We start from the raw sequence: 13623 nt of genomic DNA, 5'->3' as shown, positions 1-13623 counted from the left end.
GGTGGGGGGGGGGGGCGGGGCTCGCTTCTCTCCCATGTGAGTTTATCAAGGAATTTTCTTCCTGAACAAATAAACAGTGCTTCTCCTGAAAGGAATGGCAGTGAGTATGATTTTCTCCATTTAATCACCATCAGGTTTACGTCACAGCTTTTAAAAGATATATATTTATTTTAAAAAATTTTAGGGTACACCCTACAACATGTGGGATCCAAGTTTCATGACCAGGGATTAAACACATGGCTCCCTGCTTTAGGAGTGCAGAGTCAACCACTGGACCACCAGAGAAGTCTCTAGACCACAGCTTTAAGTTCTTTAATTCTCATTAATCATCCCAACCCTTCAGAAAAGGCAGAACACACTGTGTTGTGGAGAGATAGACACAGGTGAGAGGCAGAAGCAAGAAGCTCTGGCCTGGGGACTTTGGGAAGAAGGTGACATGGCCCAGGTAGTCCAGACTCTGACTCACACGGAGGGGCAGGGTGGTCCCCAGCTGTGCTGGGAGTGAGGGACCCACACATGCAGTGAAGACTGGGCAGACCTGAGCGGAAGTCCACACTCCCAGTGTGAGTCAGAGGAAGCAGAGGCTGAAGGCTGTTACCACAGGCGTATTTAGCCCTCATCTTACACGGGACAAGACCGATCCCCAGGGACACTCGGTAAATGACCTGAGGTTGCCTGGCCAGCAAGGCGGAGCCAGGTTGGGAACCACACTTGCCTCTCTCCTTTGCCTCTCTGCTCTTGAGTTTCTGACGAAGTGTCTGTTTCCTACCGCTCTCACCAGGCGCATGTGGTTCACCTGTGGGGAGCTGGCACCTTTGAGTGTCTATGATTGATTAGCGTGACTCTAATCAGCATTTTTGCTGCTGGTGGTTTTTAATGCACTCCAGTTTTCTGAGACTTGGGAAGCAGCCAGACCTTGAGTACCCCTGTCCATTCGAGCAAGACAAGATAACCTCTTGAGCATAACTTTGTAGAATAGCAGCCCCTACAGGCATGGAGTACATCAAGGTTGTATACTGTCACCCTGCTTACTTAACTTATATGCAGAATACATCATGCGAAATGCTGGGCCGGATGAAGCACAAGCTGGAATCAAGATCGCCGGGAGAAGTATCAATAACCTCAGATATACAGATGACACACCCTTATGGCAGAAAGCGAAGAGGAACTAAAGAGCCTCTTGATGAAATTGAAAGAGGAGAGTGAAATATCTGGCTTAAAACCCAACATTCAAAAAACTAAGATCATGACATCCGGTCCCATAACTTCATGGCAAATAGATAGGGAAACAATGACAGACTTTATTTTCTTGGGCTCGAAAAACACTGCAGATGGTGACTGTAACCATGAAATTAAAAGACGCTTCTTCCTTGGAAGAAAACCTATGACCAACCTAGACAGCATATTAAAAAGCAGAGACATTACTTTGCCAACAAAGGTCCATGTAGTCAAAGCTATGGTTTTTCCAGTAGTCATATATGGATGTGGGAGCCAGACCATAAAGAAGACTGAGTCCCGAAGAATTGATGCTTTTGAACTGTGGTGTTGGAGAAGACTCTTGAGAGTCCCTTGGACAGCAAGGAGATCAAACCAGTCAATTCTAATGGAGATTGGTCCTAAATATTCATTGGAAGGACTGATGCTGAAACTGAGGCTCCAATACTTTGGCCACCTGATGTGAAGAACTGACTCATTGGAAAAGACCCTGATGTTGGGGAAGATTGAAGGCAGGAGGAGGAGGGGGCGACAGAGGATGAGAATGTCGGATGGCAACGATGGACATGAGCTTGAGCAAGCTCTGGGAGTTGGTGATGGACAGGGAAGCCTGGCATGCTGCAGTCCATGGGGTCACAAAAAGTTGGATACTACTGAGTGACTGAACTGAACTGAACAGGCAAGGAAAACATAGAACACTGGCCGAGTCAGGTGGGACTTCTTAGGGAGAGAAACCAGTACAACTGGGTCTCCAATTCAGAGCACAAACAGAGCTCCTAACTAGTTGCTGGAGTCCTTACCTCCCCACCAATCCCAGTTTGCGATTTGCCCCCTGAAGCAGAGGGCTTCAGGCATGGCTCACCCAGAGGCGTGAATGATATCCTGAGAACCTTGCCTCTCTCCTCGCCTTTTGGTCCTGCTTGTCACTGCTGGGCTTTATTCCTAAGTCGCTTGGTTGCTCAGTCATGTCCGACTCTTTGTGACCCTTTGGACTATCCCCCGCCAGGTTGCTGTCTTCATGGGATTCTCCAGCCAAGAATACTGGAGTGGATTGCCATTTTCTCCTCCAAGGGATCTTTCTGACTCAGGGATCGAACCAGTGTCTACTGTGTCTCCTGCATTGCAGGCAGATTCTTTACCTGCTGAGCCATCAGGGAATACCTTTATTCCTAAGTTTTCTCTTGCCACCTGACCAAAAGGTGGCCACTGGCAGTTCTAAGCCTACCTTGTCCTCATGGCTTATGAAGTTAGAGGAGAAGACAGCATCTCTTCTTAATGTTTCTGGCTAGAGTCCCAGCCAAGGAGCATTCAGACTGGTCTGGTTTGGTTGCTTCCCTCTCCCGGGGTATTCAGTAGGTTGGCCAGAATTTGATTGTATAGGCTCTTTGGGGGTAAGAAGCAATGCTCAAATCCACTGAAAGAGTACAGACTGAGAAAGATTTCAAGGAACTGCTGCTAAGTCACGTCAGTCATGTCTGACTCTGTGAGACCCCATAGACGGCAGCCTACCAGGCTCCACCGTCCCTGGGATTCTCCAGGCCAGAATACTGGAGTGGGTTGCCATTTCCTAGGCGTGGGTTATTCCGTAGAAGGTCTACAGAGCTGGCATCCACTTGACCTTCTGGGTGCCACCTCCTGGCACCCAGAGGTGGCACCCAGAAGGTTTCAGCCAGATGGCTTCTGGCTTCAAAGGATAATGCAAAACTCAAATGAGTGTAAACAGCGAGGAAATGTATTTATTAGGTCACACAACTGAAAGTCCAGCGGTAGATCAGCCTCCAAGGGTGGTAAAATCAGCTGCTCAATAAAGCTGATTGAGGGGGAAACGATGGTCATTTCAACAATGTGCTGGGACAACTGAATGTACACACGGATGAATGTGAGCCGTCACCTCATGCGACGCGCAGAAACGGACTCAAAATGGACCACGGATGTGAACGTAAAAACTAAAACTACAAAGCTTCTAGAAGAAAATATGTGAGAAAACCCTCATGACCTTGATTTTAGGCAAAGATCTCTTCGATATGACATCAAAAGCACAGCCTAAGGGACTTCTGTGGTAGTCTAGTGGCTAAGAACCCACCTTGCAATACAGGGGACGCAGGTTCGACCTCTGGTCAGGGAACTAAGATCCCACATGCTGCAGGGCAACTAACTAAGCCTGCACAACACAAGGAAAGATCCTGCACAACGTACCTAAGACCCGGCACAGCCAAATAAATACATACACATTTTTAAGAAGCACCATCCAAAAGAGCATAAGAAAAAACTTATAAATTGGGACTTTATCAACATGCAAACTATTTTTTCAAAAGGTACCATTAAAAAAGTAAAAGACAAGCCACAGAACTGAATATTTACAAATAAAAAATTTAGCCAAAAGGGAAATTCCCTGGTAGTTCAGTGGTTAGGACTTTCTACTCCAGAAGTAATGGGCTCGATCCCTGGTCAGGGGACTAAGGTCCCACATGCTATGGGGTGTGGCCAAAATTTTTTAAAATATAAATAAATAGATGTGTGTGCTTGCGAAGTCACTTCAGTCGTGTCTGACTCTTTGTGACCCTATGGACCACAGCCCGCCAGGTTCCTCTCTCCATGGGGTTCTCCAGGCAAGAACACTGGAGTGGGTTGCCATTGCCTTCTCCAGGGGATCTTCCCCACCCAGGGATTGAACCCACGTCTCTTAAGTCTCCTATGTTGGCAAGCAGGTTCTGTACCACTAGTGCCACCTGGGAAGCCCCCAAATAAATAGATAATTAAATAAATAAACATATACAACACTTACCATGTGACCCAAGCAATACTACTCCTAGGTATCTATCCAAGAGAAATGAAGATGTTCACAGCAGCTTTGTTCACAACAGCCCCAAACTAGCGGCAGTGCAAATGTCCATCAGCTTGTGAACAGATCAACATGTTATACTGGTACCTTAACAGACAATTATCCTGCAAATGAAATTTTTCTGTGCGAGGTAGTTTAGAACACTGGTTAAAGGACTCTGGACTTACTTGCTCTGTACCCTCAACACACTTTAATTCCCTGAGCCTCACTCTTTTCATCTATAAAACTGAAATATGAGTACTTACCTCATACAAGTACAGAGAGAATTAAATGAGGAAGTGCAGATAATGTACCTCAATTAGTGCTCAAAACAGCTGTTTCTGTATTAATTTTACTCGAACAATTAGGGAAAAGTCATAACATTTAAAAGGGAATTTAATTATTTATTTTTATATGTAAACAAAAACAGATACACATGTATATGGTCATCCCATATACGGAAAAATGCATATTTATCACTCCTACCTCACGCCATACCGAAAATAATTTCTAGAAGGAGTGCAGTTCTGAAGCTAAAATAAATAAATAAGTAAAGTTTTTAAAAGAAAACATATAAAAATATCTCTGACTTTGGAATAGGCACATCTTTTGCAAACAGGAAACAAAAACTGTCAATCATGAATGAAAAAAACCTTTAATGAATTCTATGAAAACTAAGAAACGGTGTTCATCAAAAGACACCATTATGGGAGCAAAAAGACAACTCACAAGTATTCTCTCTATATATATCTGATAAAGGTCTCCAAGTCAGAATTTTAAAAGAACTACAAATCAATAAGAAAAAGATAGAAAACCCAAGAGAAAAACGGGCAAAGATTCGAACAGACACTTCAGAAAAGAAGCTATACAAACGCCAAATACAGAAAGGGTCTTGACTTCATTACTCTCTAGGGAAATGCAAAGAAACTACAGTGTAACACCACTCCACTTGACCGGAGAGAGTAAAAAGGATAAAAAATATAAAGTCTAGACAAAGATGTGAAGGAACGAGAACTCTCTGAGTGACAGGTGCTCCAATTACTTTAGAAAGCTAAGTAGTAGGAGACACTAAAGCTGAAGCTGCCTCCCCTATGACCCAGCAAATGCACTCTCAGCAGAAATATAGGCGTGTGTGTGCTTTTTTCTATTTCAATAAAGGTGAATCATCTTCGCATTTTAATGTGTTTTGCTAATAATTAATTTTTATGACTTTAAAAGGGTGTACTATGAGTTAGTTACTGCTACAATAATTCTACAAACCAAGCCACTCTACAGTTCACTGGCTCACAGGTCTATGCTGCTGCTTATCGCTCAGTCATGTCCGACTCTTTGCAACCCCATGGACTGTAGCCCACCAGACTCCTCTGTCCATGGGGATTTTCCAGGCAAGAGTACTGGAGGGGGTTGCCATGCCCTCCTCCAGGGAATCTTCCCAATCCAAGGATGGAACCCAGGTCTCCGGCACTGCAGGTGGATTCTTTACCATCTGAGCCACCAGGGAAGCCCAAGAATACTGGAGTGGGTAGCCTATCCCTTCTCCAGGGGAACTTCCTGACCCAGGAATCCAACCAGGGTCTCCTGCATTACAGGCGGATTCTTTACCAGCTGAGCTACCAGGGAAGCCTTTGCAGGTCTATAGGTCAGGCAGAAAGTTCTGCTGAACCTGGCCATTGTAGACATGTCCATGTTAAACAAAAGACACGGATATGAATATTCATGGCAGCACAGTGTGCTGAAATAACACACTGAAACAACTCATGTCAGCTGAATGGATACATTTATTTCAATAGATTTATACCATATAATAAGAATGAACAAACTATAATCACACACAAAGCTTATGGCCTAACCTCACTAACATAGCTCACAGTAAAGTAAACCAGACTTAAAATACCTTGGAGTGTATCATTTCATTTATATACGGAACAAAAATAGAACTAATCTATGCTGTTGGACATCAAGACAGAGGTACCTCAGGGTGGCAGTGAACAGAGGGGGCATGGCGGGAACTCTGGTCTTGTTCTCTCTCTTGATCTGGGTGCCGGTTAAACGTGCGTTGGCTTGTGAAAATCCTTTGAGCTATAAGGTCAAATATCCCTTCTCTGTACACTTCTGAAGTGTCTATATGTCGATAAAAGGAAACAGAACAAAATCAAATATGGATATATTATGACATCAAATTTGAAATATGCCCAAACAAGAGCCTTAAGGAAACCATGCTTGCTGCAGGGCTTCTGGCTTCTCCTAGCATCGGCTGTAATCCTTTCTATGAAGTTTCTTTGGTGGGAACATCTGAAGGTACCATTTCCATTTCCCATGGTGAGGTTTTGAGGGCCATCATCAGGAGCCCTTGACCCAGAGCTTCTCGAAGGGGCTGGGGTTCCAGGCTCCTGGGCCAGTGCTCACGGGACTGGGGCAAGGCCAGTGAGACGTGGCAGGGCAAGGGCATGGTCAGAGCCTGTCTGTTCTGTACTTGAAATTTTGCTCATCATTTTTTGCCATTAATTTCGTTTTCTTTCTTTTTTTTTTTGTTATTGTCTTGATTATTGAGGGTTTTCTTTTGGCGTCCACTTAAAGTTGTGTCTGAGTCTCCTCGCCTTAGACTATGACAGCCTGGTTGGTCAGCTTTCATTTAAGAAAAAAGAAAGAAAAATCTCTGCTAGTTTTTATTTTTGAAGCAAAATCTTCATGTTCCCCAAGCTGTAAGAAGTTTCAGTTGGGTTCCACTCTCATCCTTTACCCACAGTACGGGTTCTTTCATCTGACTAAGAAAGGGGCTACTAACAACTTTTCACCACCAGGAGGCGCCAAAGAACCGTTGATAAAGCCGAATTCTCAAGGTGTCAGCCGGGAGACGTTCCCCAGGCTGGATTCCTTTTCTCTGACAAAAACCCATCCATTTTGTGATTCGCTGTCTCTCTATAAGGGACTGTTTCCAGGAGGCTCCAAATACATGAGCCAAATTCAATATAAGAATATGCTTGGATTCTGTCCCCAGAATATCCAAGTAAGAATATTTATATTGGCTGCAGTGATCAGAAAGCCAGAATAAAGTCCCATGGGGGTTTGAGCTGGTCAGACTTGAGTTTAAATCCTGGCTTGTGTAATGTGGAGCAAGGTATCTTGATAGGGTGACGAACCCTCTGGATTTGCCTGGGGTTGTCCTGGTTTTGGGCTACCCAGGTGGCTCAGTGGGTAAAGAATTCGCCTGCAATGCAGGAGACCCGGGTTCAGTCCCTGGGTCGGGAAGATTCCCTGGAGGAAGGCATGGCAATCCACTCCAGTATTCTTGCCTGGAGAATCCCCATGGACATAGGAGCCTGGAGGGCTGCAGTCCATGAGATTGCAAAGAGCCAGACACAACTGTAGCAGCTAAGCCCTGAAAGTCCTGCAGCTCAGTGTGTCAGTTCCTGCAAACTACTCGCTTGACCCTCAGTTTTTCTGATCTGTAAGATGGACATGAGCTTCCCTAGTGGCTCAGTGGTAAAGAACCCGCTTGCCAATGCAGGAGACCTGGGTTTGATCCCTGGGTCCAGAAGATCCCCTGGGGTAGCAAATGGCAACCTACTCCAGTATTCTTGCCTAGGAAATCCCACGGACAGAGAAGCCTGTAGTCCATAGGGTCACAAAGAGTTGGACACGACTTAGCGACTAAAAAACAAGAGGGACATGATGTCAGGACCTCATTGGGTGAATTGAATGAGAGGATGATGTACCTAGTAGGTGCTGAATAAAAGAATCTGCCTGCAATGCCGGAGACACAGGAGACATAGGTTCAGTTCCTGAGTCAGGAAGATCCCCTGGAGGAAGGCATGGCAACGCACTCCAGTATTCTTGCCTGGAGAATCTCCGGGTGACAGTCCATGGGGTCGCAAAGAGGTAGACACAACTGAGCAACTGAGCACAGACACAGTACTGCAGAGGGCTGCAGGCATGGCCTGAGTTCCTTTGAAACCATTTAAACAGAGCCCCAGAGTTTTTATCACCCTGCTCATGCATTCAATTCAATTACGACAATATTTGCTGAGTGCTTATTAAGTATCAAGAAATTGTCAGTGGTTTAGCAATTATGGGCACATTTTTTCAAATGCTTGACACTTCTCAAGGATGTTATGATCTCTGGGGACAAGCAAAGACAAAGTGGTTACAGAGCACAGGGGAAAAAATAATCCAAGGCTATTGCCAGCGCCCTCATGGATCCTAACTTAACTCTTGACTGGAAAACAGTTGTGGTCTCCTAACTTATCCCCTCAACCCCATTTCAGTCTCCTTCCAATCCAATCAACTATCAGGTCGCTCTTAAGACACAGTTTGGATCCTGTTTTCAAATGTCCAATGCCCATCTGGTCTTGGCATTCTTTCCTTTTTACAACAGGGCCTCTGCCAAGGGTTGAAAGCCTTCTCTCTCAAACAAGCCAGACAACTCCCTTGCTCAGATATGCCCCATATTGTCCTTCCTCCACGCTGTTACTCACGGTGTTCCCTAAGATGGAGGGCCATGCCTCACTCCCTCCTTTCAAACCTAAACTCCTTCACATGCTCTTACTGGGTTCTACCAGACACGAGCTGTCCCTTCTCTGATTTCATTTCTACCATCCTTACAGCATTGTTCAGATTGGTGCCATTTATAGTGCCAGGAGAAATATCAATAACCTCAGATATGCAGATGACACCACCCTTATGGCAGAAAGCGAAGAGGAACTAAAGAGCCTCTTGATGAGACTGAAAGAGGAGAGTAAAAAGTTGGCTTAAAACTCAACATTCAGAACACGAAGAACATGGCATCCGGTCCATCACTTCATGGCAAATAGATGGGGAAACAATGGAAATTGTGAAAGACTTTATTTTTTGGGCTCCAAAATCACTGCAGATGGTGACTGCAGCCATGAAATTAAAAGACGCTTACTCCTTGGAAGAAAAGTTATGACCAACCTAGACAGCATATTAAAAAGCAGAGACATTACTTTGCCAACAAAGGTCTGTCTTGTCAAAGCTATGGTTTTTCCAGTAATCATGTATGGATGTGAGAGTTGGACTATAAAGAAAGCTGAGTACTGAAGTACTGATGCTTTTGAACTGTGGTGCTGGAGAAGACTCTTGAGAGTCCCTTGGACTGCAAGGATATCCAACCAGCCCGTCCTAAGAGAAATCAGTCCTGATTATTCATTGGAAGGACTGATGCTGAAGCTGAAACTCCAATACTTTGGTCACCTGGTGTGAAGAACTAACTCATTTGAAAAGACCCTGATGCTACGAAAGGTTGAAGGCTGGAGGAGAAGGGGATGACAGAGGATGAGATGGTTGGATGGCATCATTGACTCTATGGACATGAGTTTGATCAAGCTCTGGGAGTTGGTGATGAACAGGGAAGCCTGGTGTGCTGCAGTCCATGGGGTTGCCAAGAGTCAGACACAACTGAGTGAACTGAACTGACTGTCCCTATTCTTGATTGCAGACCAGGATTGTCTATTTCACTTTTTAATATCTTCTCTAGTTCCTTCTGTGTAGCCAACGGATGTTTATTGAATTTCAGCCAGAGTTTTCATTTTAGTATCTGTACCCTGGCTTTGGTAGTTTTTGGTTGTGTGATAGCAAATCAAGTTCCTTAATTAACCTCTCTGTCTCAGTTTCCTCATCAAACAATGAGGATCATAATAGCATTCACCTCAGGGTTACCACAAGAATGAAAGGAGATAATGCACTCAGAATGCTTAGCAGTGTGCTTGGCACTTTAGAGACATGGATTATCAGAGAAGGGAAGGATCATTTAGACTGGAGGGCTTCCTAGAGGAAGTGGAATGTGAGCTAGGATATAAATACGTAAAGATAAAAGAGAAGATATTTAGGGAGAGGGACCAATCTGAACAAAGACTTAAGAAGAAACAGGGAAAAGCAAGAAGAGCTCAGGATAGGGCTGATCAAGACCTGGGAAATGGAAGTGTCCTGGTGGTCCAGTGGTTAGGACTCCCTGCTTTCAGTGCTGTGGCCCAGGTTCAATCCCTGGTCAGAAACGGATATCCTGCAAACCATGAAAGTGTTAGTTGCTCAGTTGTGTCCAGCTCTCTGTGATTTCATGACTGTGGCCTGCTAGGCTCCTCTGTCCATGGAATTCTCCAGGCAAGAATACTGGAATGGGTAGCCATTCCCTTCTCCAGAGCATCTTCCTGACCCAGGGATCAAACCCAGGTCTCCTGTATTGCAGGCAGATTCTTTACCAACTGAGCCACCAGGTAAGCCCACAAACCATGTGGCGTGGCTAAAAAACAAACAAACAAAAAAAGACCTGGGAAATACCTTTGAAGAGATTCCCCAGGAAGAGAGACAGCAAGGAAAAGGACAGGTGGAGTAAATCTTTCAGGGTGATGGATTAGCAGATTGGAAGGTAGGGGGAAATGGGTCTCTAGCAGTTTGTTGAAGGTTTCTGTCATTGGATTTGCCCATTTCAGCAACAGCAGCAAAATTAGAAGTGGCAAGTTACATGGGTGACAGAATCGAATAGGCCTGTACAGCAATTTGCAGCAAAGGATGGAAATGCATGAAATGACAACTACTGCTAATTACTAGGAGGGTGAAGCTAAAAATCCCATATTTGTGTTAAATAATTAAAGGTGTACAAAAAAGAGTGAATTTGGCTTAGTAGGAGATTGGGGGGTGGGTGGGTGGGAAGGAGTAAAGGAAAGAGGGTGGAAAACGTTGGTGACAAAGTCAGTTTGAGCCACAGGTTCAGGGCAGCCACTAAGCCTGGTGATGGAACCTTGCAGTGTGCTCATGGATGGAGGGGTCAGATCAAGGAAGGCCAAGGTTTCACTGTGCTCTGTGCTGGTCTCATCACACCTGGATGTTTAAAGTAGTCACATGTTGGCTTCAGTGAAAGAAAACCCAAGTGGGAAGGGAATGAACTGGCCCCCAGGGTTAGACCCACACGGTGCCCCTTCCAAGTTTCTTTAACAGGCCAGTTCACCCATCCCCCAGCTGCTGTACTGGCAGCAAAGGGTTCCCAGATGCCCCAAATTCTGGAGAATTGCCCTCAGCTGAAGGGACTAGCGTTGGGGAACTTAACCCCTTCAGAGCCCATGGCTAGTGACTGAGCGACGTTGGGCAACACAAAGCGGCCCCGTGGCGGGGATGACCAGGGGGCATGGTTTATGCGCCAGAGCTCTCTGCGGTGGATCAGGCCAAGAGATTACTTGAGCCTTACTTGGCTCTTTTCCTTTCCCTGCTCAACTTCCTCCCTTATAGGTTTTTCCTCCCTCAATAATTCCATTTATAGAATCTCCCTTATAGGCAAGGCTCTAAGGACCCTGACCAGACATCTGTGAAGTCAGCCAGAAAATGGCTGGACCTGGGCTCTCCAACAGTCATCACCTGCTGGGGCCTTTACGGTGTCTCAGCTCTGATAGTTCGCAGGTTCTCACGTGGACTTTATTCTCAAGCACGTTATTTCCTGTGGTCTCCGGGTCAGTGCCAGGTGCAGAGCTGGACAGTTCGGCAGCCTCACTGCAAGAACTTCTCCTTCCTAATGGTTTCAACAAAGGATCCAGGAATTCCAATTGTACCGCCCTGGGTTACCTGCCTTTCTCTAAATCAGTCTCTGCAGATGGTGGAGGTGGGGAGGGGTGAGCAGTGCTTTGATCAGGACTGGGTTGGAGTCAGCTCCTTGGCCGAGTGTGGGGAGGAGTGGGTCCCCAGGGGAAAATTAGGGTCCTCTTTCCAGAAGAGAAGATGTCTGATGGAAGGACAAAAATAGCACATGTCCCTGACGTGCTCGTGTGCAGTCATGTCCAACTGGACTGTCGCCTGCCAGGCTCCTCTGTGCATGGGATTCCCCAGGCAAGAATACTGGAGTGGGTGCTATTTCCTATTCCAGGGGATCCTTCTGACCCAGGGATCGAACCCGTGTCTCTTGAGTTTCCTGCATTGGCAGGCAGGGTTCTTTATCACTAGCGCCACCTGGGAAGCCCCACAGTATAATCCAGAGAAAAAAACAAGAGTCAAATTGAAAGCAGAGATCATTAAGTGCTCTAGATACAAGTTTCATTAATTATTTTACTTTTGTGAAAACCTTCCTGCATTGCATTACCAATAAAAAATAAATAAAACCCACCACCAGCCATTTCTATCTTCATGTCTGTATCCCTAATAGAGCCTGACAAACTGAAGATGTCCCCACAAAATCCCTGGGAGAGTGTGGTGCATGGAAGCCATCGTCTGAGGAATGGTGACGAGAAGACTTAATCTCTGTTGTTTTGGGGACTGGTAAGAGGGTGTGGGAAAGGCAGCTTGCTGGTCATCTTCAAATATTTTGAATGTTGTCATGACAAACTGGGATTAGACGTGCCCTGTGTTATCTTCAGGGGATGACATTAGGACTTACGGTCAGAAACTAGAGGCAGGCAGATCATCCATAAGACATATATATGCACACCATATATATGATATTCACACACACACTCACACACACACACTATATATACATATATATATACACACACAATTTGTCTTAAGAAAAGGAGAGGCCTGTTTGAGAGATGGTGAGTTTACCATGTCTGGGAAGCTGAGTGGGATGTTACCCTGTTCATGGCTAATAACATACGCTGTGGGACTTTCCCAGCCATCCAGTGGTTAAGACTCTGCTCCCCAATGCTGGTGGCCTGGGTTCGATTCCTGGTTGGGAAACCAAGATCCCACATGCCATGGGGTGTGGCCAAAAAGTCAAAACAAAACAAAACAAAACAAAACACACAGCTGTGTTTCCCTCTCCTCCCGGCTGTTTCCTGAAGGCTGAGGGTAGGTAGACACCATCGGGAATGCGCCAGCCCGGTCTTGTCTTGGGGAAACCTGCCCCACGCCAGTAATTTCCACCAGCAGGACTTTTGCCTCATACCTCTGGGCCCTCTAGTTAGTCATGCTGCTGGGGATCGGCTGCATGGTCACCCCAGCATGTGCCTTCATGTCCCCCAGTTCGGTGAGAGAGCACCCCCAGGGCAGTGATGACTTCGTTTGTCTTGCCCCCTCCAGAAATATTTGCTGAATAAATAATTTTATCAAGACTTTCATGGAGGAATTCTTGCCTTGGAGGAAAGTATGTGATTAAAGGGCCACAGGGCTCTTGCCTGAACTACAAGATTCTATGACCAGCGGTGATACTGAACTTGAAATTGACAAGATAGATGAATAACTGGGAAGACCCGGGGCGCCCCTTAGGCTTTTGCAGCAGTTGGAGGGGGAGAGGCATCCTCTCCTGCCTTACCTCTGAGAGTGACACCAATGGGCAGCCTCGGGAGGCTTTTGGGGGAGAATAGGGGGGTGTAGTAAGAATTTCTCTGGGATGTAAAACGATCTGCCTCTTTTCAGTCTGTGTGCCATCACGCCGCTCCTTCCTAAACCTGCAAGAATGCTCTAGCCCCTTCTTCCTGTAGCTGCCCGTTACTCCCCCCCTCCTTACTCTGTCTGGTGACACCATCCCCAGGAAGCTTTCGGGAAAGCACTTCCCCCTCTTTCCACCCCGCCAAGTTGCAGTTATTTAGCCTTTTCTGGGCTCCCGCCCATTGCTGGGGGGAGGGGAAGCAAATGGCTTGCTTCCCTCG

The 13623-nt window shown here is 45.9% G+C and overlaps 1 protein-coding gene across 1 annotated transcript in view; it reads left to right on the top strand.

Annotated features, from left to right (window-relative positions):
- LOC104984132 (putative uncharacterized protein FLJ22184) overlaps positions 1-13623 on the top strand; it is a 60715-nt gene that overhangs the window by 10037 nt on the left and 37055 nt on the right. The window lies entirely within an intron of this gene.

Source organism: Bison bison, unplaced genomic scaffold (genome assembly GCF_000754665.1).
Source record: "Bison bison bison isolate TAMUID 2011002044 unplaced genomic scaffold, Bison_UMD1.0 scf7180017863885, whole genome shotgun sequence".
Lineage (NCBI taxonomy): Eukaryota > Metazoa > Chordata > Mammalia > Artiodactyla > Bovidae > Bison > Bison bison.
This window is presented reverse-complemented; position numbering and strand designations above follow the sequence as displayed.